Source organism: Somniosus microcephalus, chromosome 1, assembly GCF_052327205.1.
Source record: "Somniosus microcephalus isolate GS21.2 chromosome 1, FLI_Smic_1.0, whole genome shotgun sequence".
NCBI classification, from domain to species: domain Eukaryota; kingdom Metazoa; phylum Chordata; class Chondrichthyes; order Squaliformes; family Somniosidae; genus Somniosus; species Somniosus microcephalus.
The window spans coordinates 48620783-48640620 of NC_140987.1; the positions used below are offsets into that span (position 1 = coordinate 48620783).

Sequence of the window (19838 nt, forward strand, 5' to 3'; positions counted from 1 at the left end):
ATCCCAAAACGCCTTACAACCAATGAAGTACTGTTGAAGTGTAATCACTGTTGTAATGTAGGAAACACGGCAGCCATTTGCGCACAGCAAGCTCCCACAAACAGCAATGGGGTAATGACCAGAAAATCTGTTTTAGTGATGTTGATTGAGGGATAAATATTGGCCAGGAAACCGAGAAGAACTCCCCTGCTCTTCTTTAAAATAGTGCCCTGGGGTCTTGTACGTCCACCTGAGAAGGCAGACGGGGCCTTGGTTTAACGTCTCATCCAAAAGATTGCATCTCCAACAGTGCAGCACTCTCTAAGTAAATGTGAGATGGGGAGCAATGAGAAGGTAGAAATAAAATAGGGGATCATGTACCCTCACCAGTAAAGCATTTTGCCCTCGTGGCTGTGGTGTTGGAAAAAGGCACCTTTTGTTATTTTATTTCAGATTTGTTGTCCGGGAAGAAATTACCTCAGCCTTTGTGATGTAGTAGAGAAGGATGTTTCTCCAAAAAAAAAGCAAGACATAAACTGATAATGAGGTTTTTACTGTTTGTTTGGCAGCACAAACGATGCTTCATGCTGCCAAATAGAGTAAACAAAAATAGTTCCTGGAAGGTCTGCGAGTCACAGTGGCATCAACACTGACGCAAGACAAAAATAGAATTTGGCTCGTAGTCATACATTGTACTAATTTGTAGGCAATCATCTGTTGCTTAAATTGTACCTTCCTGCACAGTGTCAGCTGTGGCTTAGTTGGTAGCACTCTTCACCTCTGAATCGGAAGGTTATGGGTTCAAGTCTAACTCCAGGAACTTGAGCAAATAATCTCGACACTCCAGTGCTGCGCTGCCAGAGGTGTTGGCTTTTGGGTGAGATATTAAATCGAATGCCCTTTCAGGTGGCTGTAAACAATCCATGGCACTATTTTGAAGACGAGCAGTGGAGTTCTGCCTTGTGTCATAGCCAATCTTTATCCCTCACCCAACACCTAAAAACACGATTATCTGGTCATTGTCAATTGCTGTTTGTGGGAGCTTGCTGTGTGCAAATTGGCTTCCACATTTCCTACATTCCTACAGTGGGTGCTTCATTGGTTGTAAGGCACCTTGGGAGATCCTGAGGTTGTGAAAGCAAGTCTTCCTTTCATTCGTCTACTCTGGTGTTGTTTAAACCCTTCATTCTGCAGTTTTTCCCCTCCCTGTGTGTGGGTGGGTGCTGAATTACCAGAAGCTTTCACTCTGCTACTTACAGTTCCATTCCCCTTTTGCTTACTGCGAGCTCTAATAGTTTGGTCGAGTTTCCTATTGAATACCATTTGTTTTCTGTATGTTTAATTTCAGAATGGCGCAGAGGGTTGGAATGTTATTGACTGCACTCAACTGACAGTCCAAAATGATCAATAGCTTCAGTCCTCCTGGGATTCGTTTTGTTTAAAACTGAATCCTCAGTTTGGGTAGGTGAAGCGGTTTGATCCAGTGAATCGGAAATTCCTTCCGAATGTTTTCTTTTAATCTTTGCAACTGAGCCTTTTCAAATATCCCTGTCAGTTGTAATGCTGAAGGAAGTATAATCCTATGATGCGCAGCACTGTTTAACCATGTTAATGAATGAGCTTGCTCTGTAAGTATCGTGATATTGCTGTCTGCACCCTGCGTGGTCTCAATTTGAAAAGGAAAGAGAAGGCCAAAAATAATGACTAGGCCGGTGATCCACATAAATGAGAAATTATGCCGATTTAAACTTTTTGATTTAATAACACGATGTAAATGTGTCCTATGCCACACTCATTACGAGGCTCTCTCGGATCTGTCGCAAGATTACTTGGACTTTGCAACATTTTGCTGTATTCTAGGCCCTTCATTACAAGTGTGTGCACCTTGTTATGAGATGTCAATGCTTTGTTTCTGAGGACAATGTTCTAATGAGCTGTGGGTGTTACCCGTGTTACCTCACCAGTTGCTTGAGGCAGCTACTGTCATTTTATCAGCCCGAGTTGTTTCTAAAAACACCCCTGTCAGTATTCAGCTGCCTACTGTACATACTTGGCAATGCCACTTTGTGAAGGATGGGTTACTGTCATTTCTTTTCCTCGTTATAATTGAGCATCGAATGGTGCCATAGCCTAGGTGTGGAAGGGTTTTCGGATTTTCTTTTTCTTCAGATATCTACAGTAATAGATATTTACTCTCTCACTCATCACCGGTTTTTTTTTTGGCAAATGTTTGAACTGCAGAGAACAAATCGCTCGTTGTGTTGCTTCTTTTGGATGTGATTTAAGCAGAACTGCCCCATGACACATCGCCCAGCAGGTTTAACCCCGTCTCTCTCGGTTCCTTTCGAACCATGTTATCAGTGTGCAATCATTATACACCGTAGGAGCTCTCGGGCAGAAGGATAGCTTCCTGGAAGCAAATGATCTCTGTAAATAGAATTAGAAGTGAACTCCAAAGAATTTTCAGGCCACATTCCTGCACAATCTTGTTTGCAGGCACTTTTACATCAGTTTTTATTCAATTTATTTTTGGCGAGCAGCCTCCTGTTTGTATTTAGAATTTGCTCCTGTAGGCCTTTAGGAGAATGCTGATGTGGGGGCATGGTTGAGGGGGGGGGGGGGGCAGTGTGGATTTGCGCTGAGATATCAGCACATCATAACACAATTGTGCAGCGTGATTCTCTCTGCTGTGGAAGCCATGAAAGAAGACCAGTTAACTCTGTGTATTCGAATGGACCAAAATCATTCGACGCCTGGAAGCGAGAGACCTGATGCCAAAAGAGCAGTTTATTTCTAGTCGGGACTGCATCCAAATTTGTGCTTCATTTGAAAGAATTATTTTGAGGCCCTAACTGTGTCTTTGCAAGGAACTACCTCAACGTGTTTAATGAAGCGGGATCTGGCAGTAGTTTGGACTAGTGGAGGTCAGACCTTCATTTACACACAGCCTGCCATCCTGAAAAAGACCCGTTTATCCCTACTCTTTGTTTTCTGTCTATTAACCAATTCTCAATCCATGCTAGTATATTACCCCCAATTCCATGTGCCCTAATTTTGTTCATCAACTTCTTGTGTGGGACTTTATCGAAGGCCTTCTGAAAATCCAGATACACCACATCTACCGGTTCCCCTTTGTCTACTCCACTAGTTACATCCTCAAAGAACTCCAATAGGTTTGTCAAACAGGATTTCCCTTTCATAAATCCATGTTGACTCTGCCCAATCTTACTATTAGTTTCTAAGTGCCCAGTTATTGCATCCTTTATAATAGATTCCAGCATTTTCCCAACTACTGATGTGAGGCTAACAGGTCTGTAGTTCCCCGTTTTCTCTCTCCCTCCTTTCTTAAATAGCGGGGTTACATTTGCTATCCTCCAATCTGCAGGAACCGTTCCAAAATCTATAGAAAAGTAAAGTAAAGTAACAGCCCGTTATGCCTAAAATCATTTTGTTTTAATTTTTGAGGATATGTGGACCATCCACATTCTGCAGCCAAGAAGACAACCTGCTCCCAGGTCTCTGCCAACGCCACTTTTCAGGAGCCAGGCAACAAGTCTCCATCTGATTCCCTCCCCTCTGAGTTGGAGGAGCGGGGAACAGGGCTTGCTGTTATTTCGCATCTTCCTACAGCAACACAACTGAGATCGAAAAACTGGAAATCTAGAATAAGTGGTCTGCCATTTGCTCAATATTTGAAGTGTATACGCTCATTTTTAGGAACTTTTTTTTGGGAACGATTTGAATAATAGGCAACACAAAATTGGGAAGCGCTATCCAGAACGGTAAAGGCACGTGATCAGGGGGGTGGGATTCTCCACCGTGATCCTGTCTGATTTTGGGTAGGATCGCAAGTGGGGAATGTCGGAAAGTGCAAGTGGGCACAAGATGGGTTAAAAATAAAGAAGACCCTCCAACACTACTGATCTCATCATTTCAGAATACCAAAGTTACTTCCCCTGACTGTATCTAGCTGTTTCCTAAATGTGTCCAGTGTCCTCACCTCAAGCATCTTCCCTAGCAACCCGTTCCAGTTGTTGACTGCCTTTAAGAAATACTTCCTGATGTTTATCCTAACTTTGCCCTTCACAAAACAGAACCCATGCCCTCGTGTCCTGGCGCGTTGGCCCATCTGAAAGTACTATTCAGGGTTCTCGCAAGACTCTTTCCCAGACGGGATAGAGTTCGAACGACAAATGGGTTTAAATTGTAAATTTTGTAATGAGCTATGGATTTAGGAGACTGCTATTGATTTCAAGAAATTAATTGTGGCCGAATGCAGTTTTAAAAGCAAACCCTGCAACTAATCATAATGTGTAATTCACAATCAGTCAAATCAATATCGTAATAATTGTTACACATTGTTAAAAAATGCACAACAGTACTATTGTAATCTCATTGATGCTAGACATGAGTTTGATTTAAGTGATGTAGTCCCATGGCATTACAACACTAACAGTATATTACTAAAATGACAGGAGAATGAGTCCCAGTTATGTGATTGATTGAAAAGATAATGATTACACAGTGTTCAGTTGAAGGCAGAGAAAGGAGAATTCCATCCGTAATTTGCAATACTCTGCCAAAAAGCTTTTCAGATTTGTCAGGAGAATAAGACACCTGAAGGTGCTCAACTCCACCCCTCCCCCTCCCCAGGCTAAAAAGAAACAGTCTGGTTCTATTTTAAAATTATTTTGGGGGCAATAAAGCAATATTAACATTTTTCCATCGCCGATATTTTTATGATAAGTGTTCAAAGAAAACCAAAAAATAAACCACGCAATTCATTATTTTAATGCCCCGGTGATTTTTCTCCTGGGTTGCTCCCAATATTGTCCAACAGATTAATCCTTAATTCCTGGAGACACCAGGACAATCCTAGAGGGTTGGCAATCCCAGCCCCCAAGCTCTCCGTTCCGCTGACTCCAACCTCTTGTTCTTCCCCACCTCCCTGCGCCCCCCCCACCCTCCCCACTGTAATTCATTCCAACACTGGGGGCTTGTGCTTTCTGCCACCTTTTTCCCACACTCTGGAATTGCCTCCCTGAACTCCTCTGCCCCTCCACTGCTCTTACCTCTGTTAAGAGCTTTCTTAAAACCCACCTCTTTGACCAAGCTTTTGATCACTCCTCCTAATATATCCTGCTGTGCCTCGGCATCCATTTTTCTTGTACCTTTGTGAAGCATTTGGTACATTTTTTCCACATTAAAAGTCCTGTATCAATGAGAACATAAGAATTAGGAGCAGGAGTCGGCCATACGGCCCCTCGAGCCTGCTCCGCCATTCAATAAGTTCATGGCTGATCATCGGCCTCAACTCCACTTTCCTGCCCGATCCCCATATCACTTGATTCCCTTAGAGTCCAAAATGCAAGTTGTTGTTAAGCCACTTAATACAGTAATGACAAAAAAACAACCAACAATTTTTTTTGGTAAATTGTGGAACTGTTACTGTCACTTGACTTAACTCGCAAGTGTGGCATTTCCTCAGAAGCCAGAGCTGACGACAGAATTCTGTTATAATTTAGGGCTGAGATTTGTCAATTATTCTCAATAGCTCTATTCTAGTAGCGGGCACATATACTCCTTTTTGTTGATGGTTTCTTGAAATTCACTTAAAGGGTATCCTTCACTCACCACAAGGCTGTGAAGCACCTTGAAATGTTTGACTATGTTAAAGGTGCTACATAAAAATGCACGTTCTTGTTATTGATGTTGTTATACACTCAAAGTGAGCTCTTCGGTAGAAAATGAACAAATTGCCATTGGTAGAGAAAAGCAAGTGTGATGGCCATATTCACAATTGGCACACAAACCTCCCATGACCATCAAGGCAGCTTGATGTGCCCACTTCCCCAACTAGACTGCCAAAGAGGACTGGCACATACCCCAAGTAGTTGGATAGATTGTCTTCCTTCCCCCTCCACACACACAGACACACACACACACCAAGTGGGATAAATACTGTAAATCAAAATCAGCCTCTACATTTGTTGCTGTGGTTCCATCTACAGACACTTTCCTGCCAGCTGGCATGGCGACAGAAACTGAAAGTGGCATTCTGCACGCACAGATGGGCATTTAGTCCCTCTGCTCATGCATATCGTTTCAGCGGGACACTGAAAATGGGATTCAGCATGTCCAGAGGAATTCACTTCCAATCCATGCGAATATGTACAAGTGCTCCTGAGACAAGTATTTTTTATTTTACAGGTAGCAGAATTGCCTCCAGAAGTGAAGTGGCTACGCACTGCTTGCAGTTTGATTTATTCTTCTCAAACTACTAAACACAAACTCATATTGGAAGTGACAATTAGTCCGCTGAGACCGAAGACTTTAAAGAGAATTATTTACTGCATGCATTCAGGAAGATTTAGTTTTACATACTCGAGCAATTGTTCAGGACTAGTTTACATGGTGTGAGATTATACTCCGATTGACAGGTGCAGAGAAACAATTTGATCGTTCCAAGGTCTCAATGGCAGCTATCAAAGACTAACTTCATTCCTGGCAGCTGCTTTGCACTTGGTTTGCATTGAACAAAGACTTTTGTATTCAGTTACAAAAGCCTGAGCCACGGTGAAGGCTATGAGTTAAAAAATTGGAGGAAGATTTCTGAGACCCATGACTTAATTAAACCTTGAATTTGTAGTTATGCGTGTTATTCCCCAGCCCCAATTATATACTGAAGAGCATCACAGCAGAGAAACCTTTGTTCCAGTTCTATGACTCAAGCTGACAATCCCTTTGGACAACAGGTACAGGAATGTGGCCTCCACTATTTCTTTACAATCTTTACACCTATTGATTCCTACAGGTCCATTCAGTTCCATCCGTATGGTAGTACTCAAGGCCGTGAAGTTATCACATTTGACCTGGGGCAGACAGATACAATCCTTTCCTCACACAAACACACCAGGGCCTCCAGATTGTGATTTAATTTGTGCCGCATTCATGTCCTGGGCTCTGGTGCCAACTCTTAAGGTGTTAGCTTGATTTAAAGAGATACGCGGTCTTTGTTTTGACACTTGACCCATAAAAGTCGAACAAATTCCTGCAGTGTGAGTAGCACTTTGAGTCATTTGTGATCCAAATCACCTTATCTGCTCCCAGTCTTGAAGTAGTGCATGAGACGAGTTAGCGTTTTGCAGCTCACTCTGTGAAGCATAATTGTTAACAGATGCCTATAAAGCTCTTGCAAGCACGGTGCAATCTGTTCTTTGCAGTAGGTTGGGACGGATGAAAAGGCTGTAAATCTCAGGACAGCTATGTCAGTGCTCAATCCAAAGTGGTAGCTGGGAACAAGGGTGTGTGCAGCACCTTTCCATGAGAATGGAGTTGACTGGCTTCATTTTATATCCTGTGCTTTTTCCCTTTCACACCTGAAGGTGCTGCTGATTCATGTCGGTATACAGACAGAAAGACTTGCATTTCTATAGCGCCTTTCAGGACCTCAGGACGTCCCAAAGCGCATTACAGCCAATGGAGTACTTTTTGAAGTGTAGTCGCTGTTGTAATGTAAGAAACGCAGCTGCCAATTTGTGCACAGCAAGCTCCCACAAACAGCAAAGCGATAATGACCAGGCAATCTGTTTTAGTGATGTTGGTTGAGGGATAAATATTTGTCAGGACACCGGGGATAACTCACCTGGCTCTTCTTCGAAATAGTGTTGTGGGATCTTTTATGTCCACCTGTAGATGATGGCAGCCATTTAGTATCTCACCTCAACAGTCATTTCTTCATGTATCAGCCTGGACATTTGAATGTCAACAGGCTATTAGACTGTGGGGGGCTTTCTTTATACTCGTTCTTAGGATGTGGGCGTCGCTGGCAAGGCCAGTTTTTATTGTCCATCCCTAATTGCCCTTGAGAAGGTGGTGGTGAGCCGCTTTCTTGAACCGCTGCAGTCCGTGTGGTGAAGGTACCCCCACAGTGCTGTTAGGAAGGGAGTGAGTTCCAGGATTTTGACCCAGCAACGATGAAGGAACGGCGATATATTTCCAAGCCAGGATGGTGTGTGACTTGGAGGGGAACTTGGAGGTGATGGTGTTCCCATGCGTCTGCTGCTGTTGTCCTTCTAGGTGGTAGAGGTCACGGGTTTGGGAGGTGCTGTCGAAGGAGCCTTGGCGAGTTGCTGCAGTGCATCTTGTAGATGGTACACACTGCAGCCACAATGTGCCAGTGGTGGCGGGAGTGAATGTTTAAGGTGGTGGATAGGGTGCCAATCAAGCGGGCTGGTTTGTCCTGGATGGTGTTGAGCTTCTTGAGTGTTGTTGGAGCTGCACTCATCCAGGTAAGTGGAGAGTATTCCATCACACTCCTGACTTATGCCTTGTAGATGGTGGAAAGGCTTTGGGGTGTCGGGAGGTGAGACACTCACTGCAGAATACCCAGCCTTTGACCTGCTCTTGCTGCCACAGTATTTATCTGGCTGGTCCAGTTAAGTTTCTGGTCAATGGTGACCCCCCAGGATGGTGATGTTGGGGGACTCAACAATAGTAATGCCGTTGAATGTCAAGGGGCAGTGGTTAGACGCTCTCTTGTTGGAGATGGTCATTGTCTGGCACTTCTGTGGCACGAATGTTACTTGTCCTGAATGTCGCCCAGGTCTTGCTGCATGCGGGCACAGAGTGCTTCATTATCAGAGGAGTTGCGAATGGAACTGAACACTGTGCAATCATCAGCAAACATCCCCACCTCTGACCTTATGATGGAGGAAAGGTCATTGATGAAGCAGCTGAAGATGGTCGGGCCTAGGAAACTGCCCTGAGGAACTCCTGCAGCAATGTCCTGGGGCTGAGATGATTGGCCTCCAACAACCACAACCATCTTCCTTTGTGCTAGGTATGACTCCGGCCAGTGAAGAGTTTTTCCCCTGATTCCCATTGACTTCAATTTTACTAGGGCTTCTTGATGCCACACTCGGTCAAATGCTGTCTTGATGTCAAGTGATACATTTTGGTAGAAAGAATGAGGAGAGGACATATAAACTAAATGGTACAATCCTAAAGAGGGTGCACGAACAGAGAGACCTGGGAGTATGTGTGCGCAAATCGTTGAAGGTGGCAGGGCAGATTGAGAAAGCAGTTAAAAAGGCTTAGGGGATCCTGGGCTTCATAAATAGAGGTATTGAGTACAAAAGTGTGGAAATTATGATGAACCTGTATAAAACACTGGTTCGGCCCCATCTGGAGTACTGTGTCCAATTCTGGGCACCATACATTAGGAAGGAAGTGAAGGCCTTAGAGAGGGTGTATAAAAGATTTACGAGAATGATTCCAGGAATGGGGGACTTCAGTTACGTTGATAGACTGGAGAAACTGGGGTTGTTCTCTATGGAGCAGCGAAGATTGAGACGTGATTTGATAGAGGTGTTCAAAATCATGAGGGGTCTGGACAAAGTAGATAGAGGGAAACTGTTTCCATTGGCAGAAGGGTCGAGAACCAGAGGACACAGATTTAAGGTGATTGGCAAAAGAACCAAAGGCAACATAAGAAAAAACTTTTTTATGCAGCGAGTTGTTAAGATCTGGAATGCACTGCCTGAATGGGTGGTGGAGGCGGATTCAATCGCGGCTTTCAAAAGGGAGTTGGATAAGTATCTGAAGGTTAGAAAATTGCAGGGCTACGGGGAAAGGGTGGGGGAGTGGGACTAGCTGACGTGCTCTTGCAGAGAGCCGGCATGGGCTCGATGGGCTGAATGGCCTTCTTCCGTGCTGTAACCATTCTATGATTCTATAATTGTAAGGGCAGTCACTCTCACCTCACTTCTGGAATTCAACTCTTTTGTCCATGTTTGGACCAAGGCTGTAATGAGGTCTAGAGCTGAGTGGCCCTGGCAGAAACCAAACTGAACATCAGTGAGAAGGTTATTGGTGAGTAATTGCCACCTGATAGCACTGTTGACAACACCTTCCATCACTTTGCTGATGAGTGAGAGTAGACTGATGGGGCGGTAATTGACCATATTGGATTTGTCCTGCTTTTTGTGGACAGGACATACCTGGGCAGTTTTCCACATTGTCGGGTAGACGCCAGTGTTGTAGCTGTACTGGAACAGCTTGGCTAGAGGCGCGGCTAGTTCTGGAACACAAGTCTTCAGCACAACATCCGGGATATTGTCGGGACCTATGGCCTTTGCTGTATCCAGTGTGCTCAGCCGTTTCTTGATATCATGTAGAGTGAACCGAATTGACTGAAGACGGGCTTCTGTGATGGTGGGTACCTCAGGGGGAAGCAGAGATGGATCATCCACTCTGCACTTTTGACTGACGATGGTTGTAAACGCTTCAACCTTGTCTTTTGCTCTCGCGTGCTGGGCTCCTCCATCATTGAGGATGGGGATGTTCATGGAGCCTCCTCCTCCCGATAGTTGTTTAATGGTCCACCACCATTACAACCAAGCCAGATCCTGTCCTCACACAAATATCCCATTAATGCTCATAGAGGTCAGAACTTTGCAATGAGAATTGGGAACCCTGGCTGATTTATTTTTCCTTTCGTAACCCAGGGAACTGCAACGTCACCACAAATACTGCCCTGCCATCACACGACCAGCCGAGACTACCTAACACAGCACAAATTAGGGATTGAACCCAGCACTTTCCTCATCAGCACCACAGCACAGAATGCAGTTAACCCTTTGGTAGGGTGACCATATTTTCTAAACCAAATCCGGGAACACACAGAGTGGGAGCACAGCAAAGTGGCCAGGAATGACAACAGGAAACGCTGGAAAAACTCAGCAGGCCAGGCAGCATCGGTGGAGAGAGAAACAGAGTTAACGTTTCAGGTCGATGACCTTTCGTCAGGACGCATGCAGTGCAGTGTGGCCCAAGCTATTGTTGGTGCCTTTTCTCCGCCGCGTTGTATTGTGGGAAGGCAGGGCCGCCATCGTCGCCTCCATTCAACCAGCTCCTGGAATCTGTTCTTGAGCTCACCCGGGCGGGAACGGACTGGGAATCTCCCCGCCCGCTGCTCCCCCCCCTCCCACCGGAGTTTCTGTCACGTTATATTTATCAAAACAAAGATTCTATACGGGGACAATTTTTCTGAACTGGGGACTCTTCCGGGGACATTGTTTGCCTGGGGACACAGTACCTCATCCGGGAACTGTCCCCTGAAAATGGGGACGTATGGTCAGCCTACCGTAGGCCATCAGGGAAGCCAGCTGGAATGCTTCACTGCTTAGGCTTCCGCTTGGGAGCTTTTTGAATATCCACCGCTCCCTCCGCCACCCTCTCGCCGCTATATAAGATGCAAGTGACTGTGAATGAGGACACAGAAGCGAGATGAGGAGAATTTCTGTTACTCAGCGAGATGTTATGATCTGGAATGCACCACCTGAAAGGGTGGTGGAAGGAGATTCAATCATAACTTTCAAATGGAAAATGGATAAACACATAAAGGGAACATTCTTGCTGGGCTATGGGAAAGGGCAAAGGAGTGGGACTAATTGGATCGTTCTTTTAAAGAGCCGGCACTGTCACAATGGGCCGAATGGCCTCCTACAGTGCTGTATGATTCTATGGCATCTATCCGACAATGTGGAAAACTGCCCAGGTATGTCCTGTCCACAAAAAGCAGGACAAATCCAATCTGGCCCATTACCGCCCTATCAGTCTACTCTCAATCATCAGCAAAGTGGTGGAAGGTGTCATCGACAGTTCTATCAAGCGGCACTTACTCACCAATAACCTGCTCACTGATGCCCAGTTTGGGTTCCGCCAAGACCACTCGGCTCCCAACCACATTACAGCCTTGGTCCAAACATGGACAAAAGAGCTGAATTCCAGAGGTGAGGTGAGAGTGACTGCCCTTGACATCAAGGCAGCATTTGACCGAGTTTGGCATCAAGGAGCCCTCGTAAAACTGAAGTCAATGGGAATCGGGGGGAAAACTCTCGACTGGCTGGAGTCGTACCCAGCACAAAGGAAGATAGTTGTGGTGATTGAAGGTCAATCATCTCAGTCCCAGGACATCGCTGCAGGAGTTCCTCAGGACAGTGTACTAGGCCCACCCATCTTCAGCTGCTTCATCAATGACCTTCCCTCCAAAATAAGGCCAGAAATGGGGATGTTTGCTGATGACTGCACAGTGTTCAGCGCCATTCACAACTCCTCAGATAATGAAACAGTCCATGCCCGCAAGCAGCAAGACCTGGAAGACGTTCAGGCTTGGGCTGATAAGTGGCAGTCTAGCCACCACCCCATGACATTCAATGGCATTACCATCGCCGAATCCCCCACCATCAACATCCTGGGGGTCACCATTGACCAGAAACTTAACTGGACCAGCCACATATATACTGTGGCAACAAGAGCAGGTCAGAGGCTAGGTATTCTGCGGCGAGCGTCTCACCTCCTGACTCCCCAAAGCCTTTCCATCATCTACAAGGCACAAGTAAGGAGTGTGATGGAATACTCTCCACTTGCCTGGATGAGTGCAGCTCCAACAACACTCAAGAAGCTCAACACCATCCAGGACAAAGCAGCTCGCTTGATTGGCACCCCATCTACCACCTTAAACATTCACTCCCTCCACCACCAGCATACCGTGGCTGCAGTGTGTGCCATCTACAAGATGCACTGCAGCAACTCGCCAAGGCTTCTTCGGCAGCACCTCCCAAACCCGCGAACTCTTCCACCTAGAAGGACAAGGGCAGCAGGCACATGGGAACACCACCACCTCCAAGTTCCCCTCCAAGTCACACACCATCCTGACTTAGAAGTATATTGCCGATCCTTCATCGTCGCTGGGTCAAAATCCCGGAATTCCCTACCTAACAGCACTGTGGGAGTACCTTCACCATACGGACTGCAGCGGTTCAAGAAGGCGGCTCGCCACCACCTTCTCAAGGGCAACTAGGAATGGGCAATAAATGCTGGCCTTGACAGTGACGCCCACATCCCATAAACAAATAAAAAAATGATTCTAACGTGCTAGACTAAGAGCCCAAAAGGCCAGCTCTATTGGCCCAGCTTAGCATTGTAACTGATATACAACATTCCTCTCAATACTGCGAATTAATTGTCATTTTTTTTTGCGGGGGCTAGGTGGTGGAGCAGAGTTGAATTTGAGCTTACGTGGCCTTTAGTGAGCGCTTAGATTTATGGACAATAACTGTTTCTTACTCGGCCTCATTTAGGTCAACGCCTGGTTGATTTTGAATTGAGCAGATTGTCACATTGAAGACGGCAACAAAAAAAAAACAATTGACTGCTGCAGTTAGCGTGGGTTGTAATGAAGCATCGGAGATTTGAAGCTTTGGGACGACATCACGGCTTCAGTAAAGATTTTTTCTTTTCAGTTGAGTCCCTCTGACTGTGGACTCTACTTCCCTGTTCTTGGCCACCGTAGCTGGCATGATCAAGGCTGGGGCTGGTAGGGGGCCCCTTTCTAACGTTCCCCCGTTGGCCACAATACCAGCCGCAGCTCGTTAAAAACACCTGAAGCTTTGGAGCTTTAAAAGGCAGATTTATTGCAGCCCTACTTTAACAACCCTTCCGGGGATTGGAAGCACAATTTTGCCTGAAAGGGGGATAAAAAAGAACAAGTTAAGGACGTTAGTTTGTTTTAAGAATATTTAATTACCGTCTGCTTTGTTCTTGCGCTGCTCTTTCTGGCTGACATTTGCGGCATCAAACTGATAGAAATTTGCCGAATCATTTCTTTTTCTGTAGATGTATTTGGCAACAAGATGTATGTTTTGAAGGCTGTAAAAAAAAAAATTCAGCGTTCAAAGGACGTTTGAGTGTTCGCAACATTTATTATTAAAAGAGTTGAAATTCTCTGCGGTTTTGATTTTTCAAATTAGTTTCACTTTGGTACAATCGGCTGTCATTTGTATCACTGAAGTGAACAGAAGCGTAAAATCAACAGCAAAAAATACAAGGCGTGGAACTCCTGCCCACCAGTGGTGAGATACACAATGGGGTGGGCGACTGAGCCTTGCGGCCTCGGAAGCTCCAGTGTTCATCCCCTGCTCTATGCTGAGTGAGCTGATCTCGGCTGCGGTGGTAATAGGGTGTCGGTGATTCAGTTCAGGTCTGGGGTAAAATAAAGCATTTATATAGCGCCTTTCAAGGCTTCAGTACGTCTCAAAGCGCTTTACAGCCAATGAAGTGCTTTTTTTTAAAGTGTGGTCACTGTTGTAATGTAGGAAACGCGGCAGCCAAATTGCACACAGCAAGCTCCCACAAACAGCAATGTGCTAATGAGCAGATAATCTGTTTTAGTGATGCTGATTGAGAGACAAATAGTGGCCAGGACACCGGGGATAACTCTCCTGCTCTTTTTTGAAATAGTGCTACGGGATCTTTTACAGTCACTTGGAAAATCAAAGGGGCCTCGGTTTAACGTCTCATCCAAAAGACGGTACCTCTGACAGTGCAGCCCTCCCTCAGCACTGCACTGCAGTGTCAGCCTAGATTTTTGTACTCAAGCCTCTGCAGTGGGACTCTGTGGCGAGTGTGCTACCCACTGAGCCACGGCTGACTCCTGGAGGGGTATCAGCAACTGTCTCCACTCTAATCACTTTCCAGTACCACTGGTGTGTGTATGAAAGTTGGATGAGGACATAGTTCAGCGGCAACGTTTCCCGTGTTTAGATAGCTCGCTGACTTTTGCTGTCAGGGCAGAGCTTGAAATATATCTGCCTTCTTCCGTACAGTCCTTTTTTTGTGGATATGCACTCATTAGGCGAGGGGTGCCATTACTGGTGAATGTAGCACTTCCCACTTCAGATATCCAGTGTCTGCATCAAGCACACATCGGTCACGGCGACCACAATTAGATGCAAAGCTAGGCTGCCTCCACTCTTCACAAAAACATGCCTCAGCTCCAACCTCAGAAAACTGCCTCCATTATACCATTGTGGCATTTTTCCTGTTTACCACACAAGCCACCCTTACTTTTGCCTGATTGATGTTGCTAGTTAGTGATGAATAAGCTTCCACATATATGGGGTCAGCTTCCAGTTGTATACCAGTGACACCCATCTTTACCTCAACACCACTTCTACTGACCATTCGAATTCCTGTGTTGTGCAATACTGCTAGTCTGCCATCCAGTCTTGGATGAGTCATAACTTCCTCCAGTTGAACATTAGGAAGACCGAAGCAAAGTAACGCTCACCCATGTCCTTGCCGACCTACGTTGACTCCCCGTCTCCCCATATATTGAATTCAAAATCCCTATCCTTGACTTTAAATTCATCCATGGCTTTCCTCCATGCAATCTCTTCAAGCTCCCTCAACCCCATATCTCCCTGAACTCTTCTTTTCTATGAGTCTATTTTGTTTATCTCCCCTCCCTTCACCCCACCATTTGTGGGTGTGTCTGCAACCACCTGGGTCCTACTTTCTGGAATACCCTCCCTCAATCTCTCAACCTCTTTCTGCTAACAACCTCCATAAAGTCCAGCTCTTCCACCAAATCTTTGGTCACCCTTCCTAATCACTTTCTTCCTGTCCCAGTGTATGTTGTTCCTGTGGCCAGCTGCGAACCACCTTGGAATGCTTTTATGTTGAAAACTGATGTGGAATTAGGTGGGCTTTTGTTCTATTGGCCAATACCCACCAGGAAATGGATTAAGACTGCCCAAAATTATTTCACATTGGACCCTTACAGTCAGAAGACAAAAGGTTCCAGAAGTGAAAGCCCGTGTCTAACCAATTGTATCAATCAGTTTCCTCTGTCTTTTTTTCTAAAGTGCCAAATGTTAAAGAAAGAAGAAAGACTAGCCTTTATATAGCACCTTTCATGATCTCAGGACGTCCCAAAGCGCTTTACAGCCAATGAAGTACTTTTGAAGTGTAGTGACTGTTGTAATGTAGGAATGGAAGAAGCCAATTTGCACACAGCAAGCTCCCACAGACAGCAATGTGATAATGACCAGACAATTTTTTGTGTGATGTTGATTGAGGGATAAACATTGGCTCGGACACCCAGGATAACTCTCCTGCTCTTTGAATATAGTGCCATGGGATCTTTTTACATCTCATCTGAAAGACAACACCTCTGACAGTGTAGCACTCCCTCAGCACTGCACTGGAGTGTCAGCCAAGATTTTGTGCTCAAGTCCCTGGAGTGGGGCTTTGAACTCACAACCTTCTGACGAAGAGGCAAGAGTGCTACTGTTGAGCCACAGCTGACACTAATGTCAATTGAAATGTCTATTCAAGGCATTGAATTTTAGACCCTCTAAATCCAAAGTCTTAATTTAATCTAAACCTGCATCCCTAAAAGAAGTCTGTGCTAATTACAGCGATATAATTGTTATTTATTGTTAGAAAAGATTTTTAAATGAACACCAGTAGTTCAGAGTAGCATAGTGAATGTATCACACACGTAGCTCTGTCTGTCTATCAAGGGATAGGGAATAAAGATGGGTAAATGGCGTTGAGTTACAAATCAGACGTGTTCTAACCGAATGGAGAAACTGGCTCTTGGGGCTGAATGGCCTACTTTTGTTCGTATAATTCCAAAAACATCTTTTAAATTTTGATTTAGACCAGTAACTTTGGTACAAATATAAATTCTCATTCCAGCTGCAGTGCTGGGCATCCAAAGGATCAGGTTTAAAGCTCCAATAAACCTACCTAACTCTTGGGGAAAGAATTCAGAGAGATCAGCCATGATCTCATTGAATGGCAGAGCAGGCTCGAGGGGCCGAATGGCCTACTCCTGCTCCTATCTTCTATACGTCCAGAATTGTTGCGATGAAGTGTGAGGGCTGATTTAACTACCAGCGGAGACCGAGCGGGGAGAGCGCCTATGCCACTCGCCCCGTCTTGCCACAGGAGACCCAAGCTATTCCACCGGCAAGCTGCGGATGTCGAGCGGGCGCATCGCTACAATGGCTCACTGGCCCCCCCCCCCGCCACTCAATGGGTTTGCACTCCCATTCATTTTAATGGATGGAAAAATCAAGGGCCAGGCCTGCCCGAATTTCTGATATGCACTGCCGGTGGATGAGGCTCTGGACCGGGAGCGTGAACTCAGAAAGCTATCCCCGCAGTGCCGGGGCTTGCACATGAAGATTGTCCACTTGGGCAGCGTACCCCAGTAAAGGGGGCAGCACCTTCTGGAGAGAAGGGATGGTAGAGGAAGGAAGGGTGGGGAGAAAATTGGTGATGTAAAGAAAATAACAAGCTCCCTTTCACCCGCGACTGCTGAATAGATGAATCTGTGAAGTACTTCATAGAGCCTTTATATTTCTCAATTACCGTCAAACTGCTACAGAAGAAACTCAGTTCAGCTGACAAATAGCATGAAATCATTTTGACAAGAAAATCTTTATTTGTACAAATGCATGCTCAGTAAATGTATTTTCTTGTAAACGGCATTAGTGGAACAAAGCTGTCGACGCTTTATGTCAGCTGCGGTTTTTACAGTAAAATCTGAGCAATTAGTTTGGTGAGTTACACTGCATATTAAACCAAATCTGAGAATGTACAACTCTACCTCCTTGGCCCTGGAATCCTCAAAGAAGGCCACATTTTATCGGAATGATTCTGGACACATTTCTCACTTCCTTCCCCAGGTCGGTTTATTGTTGGGGTCTTTATGCCTGATGCTCTGGTAACCCAACCCTGCAACTGAAATGAAAATTCATATTTGTTCCAAAGTTACTATTCTGAATCAAATCTATTTTGATTACTGCAAAACCCAGTTTTAATATCATACCAGACGAATAAGTCGCATCCCTGATATTTAAAGGATGTAACTACAACAACAACTTGCATTTATGTAGCACCTTTTAACCTAGTAAAACGTCCCAAGGCGCTGCACAGGAGCATCAACAGACAACATTTGACACCGAGCCACATAAGGAGATGCTGGGACAGGTGACCAAAAGCTTGGTTAAGGAGGTAGGTTTTAAGGAGTGTCTTAAAGGACTACATGCACGAAGGTGTAAGATTTTGCAGTTATTGCCAAGATATGGACAGGTTTGCACTGTTGAGTTGGTGGCAATTGGGTTGAGATTCCACATGATGGTCACCAGTGACAGGAGCGTTCATCCTGTCTGTTTGTACTCAGGTACTTCAGTGGATCTGAATTTCTTAACTCAGACATTAGCATTTGAAAGACTTCTTTTTTTGGCTCAAAGCTGGCTGTGACAATATGTCTAATGCTGCATCTATTCGCCTAATCATAGGATATTACCGTCATCTAACAGCCAGAACCCATTTCTTTATAATGCCAGGTACATTGAGAAACATTATAGGCTTGCTTCCCTGTCTTGACTTCATATCGCTGCTCCTTTCCCTAAATAATTGACATGATTTAATTTTTTTCCTAATAATGAGGGTAACTGACCCTTTTATTAAAGTAATTCCGTGGTTACTTCAAAAGCTGCAGCACCCACAGCGCATTTTCTAGTCATTAAAAGAACTGAAGCTCAGTGGCGAAATTATTTTTTCAAACTATCTACTATTCTTCTTCATTTAGAAGGCAATTTTGTTTTTTTGTGGGGGGGAAGGAGGGAGGGGTTGCAAATTCAACAATGGTTCAAATGAAACTTCTGCTTGTGCAATTGGAAGCGTATGAAATGGAGGAGGCGGGCTTGCAGTTGCAACTAAAAAAAGACAAAGGTTAAAGGTCTCTTTTTACTGACATGTTTCTGTCTGATTGTAGTCTGACAAGGGAATGGAATGCATCACTAAATTGTTCCATGAAAGAGATATGGTCTGAGGAGGGGAACTTGACAGCTTTTAATGTAGACTGCACGCTGGAAGGGTCACATAACTAACCTGGAAACCCACAGTGCAGCCAGGTTTACGAAAACACATCACAATGAAGACATGTTGAAGACTTGCCAGTAGGACAGCAAATTACATTTAAATGTTCCTGGTTAAAAAAAAAACCTTAAAAATACAGGTTACCATTGTCTCTGCCTCTATTGGACAATTTATAAAGTTGAAATGACTATTTAAAATTTGGCTGCCTGACCTATTCCTTGGAATATTTTGGGATGTCTTAATATCTGAAGTATTTCATGTCCTGAAATCTATGTTAAGAAGTAAAAATAAAATTCTCTGCCTCTGCGAGCAGTTTCTGTATTCTTTCATGTCGTCTTTCATTCCACCACCCATTCACCAACCGTCACACGATTGCCCTCCTGCTGAGTAGGCTGCGGACTCCTCTGCGTCTGAAGTCCAAGGTTATCCATTGCTTGGTGGGAAGAAATGTTACTCACTCGAGAGCTACAATTGTTGGGGGGGGGGGACCATCACTAACTGAACCATCACAAATCGCTGATGCAACACAACTGATGAAATCCATAACCCATTGTGGTCATGGACTAAGTTGGAGGGTGAGAGATGTCAAACGTCACATGGGTAGTGATGGAGCACAAGAGGCCTGTGAAAGGCTTGGATTTGACAGCTTCTGATAAAGTGATTACCCAAGCTGAATGATTAATTACTTTTATTTTAAATTCTGGTCGCTTGTTAAAAACTATAACGTTTAGTATAAAATCGAGAATGGCATCCAGTGTATTTGGAAAAGTGAGGACAGAACCAGGAGTCTGCTCTGTGCTTATACTGATGCTAGATGTGGTAACTTTGGACCCATTTCTTTTCAACTGAACCATAACAAGCGCTTTCTTAATACCTGATGTGGTATGGAGCATGCGAGCTATAGGCAAACCTGTGTAGAGAGAGAGCAAGGTGCTTCCTTCAAACTCCCAATTCCTCAGGGACTGTTTGATCCCAGTGCTCCTTCTCCTCTGGGCAGTGCAATTCCATTGAGTGGTGTAGCTCATTGGCTGAATGATCATAGAATCAGCATGGAGTCATACAGCACAGAAGGAGGCCATTCGGTCCATCGTTGAAAGAGCTAACCGGTTAGTCCCACT

General features: G+C 44.9%; 1 protein-coding gene across 11 annotated transcripts in view; it reads left to right on the plus strand.

Annotated features, from left to right (window-relative positions):
* Positions 1-19838, plus strand: part of tenm3 (teneurin transmembrane protein 3) — a 2019778-nt gene that overhangs the window by 1242788 nt on the left and 757152 nt on the right. The window contains exon 6 of one of the 11 annotated variants that reach the window (XM_085979187.1): positions 1328-1440. The exons of the other annotated variants lie outside the window; for them this stretch is intronic. The gene's annotated coding sequence lies outside the window, so the exon portion shown is untranslated. The remainder of the gene's footprint in view (positions 1-1327; positions 1441-19838) is intronic. 11 annotated transcript variants of the gene reach the window in all.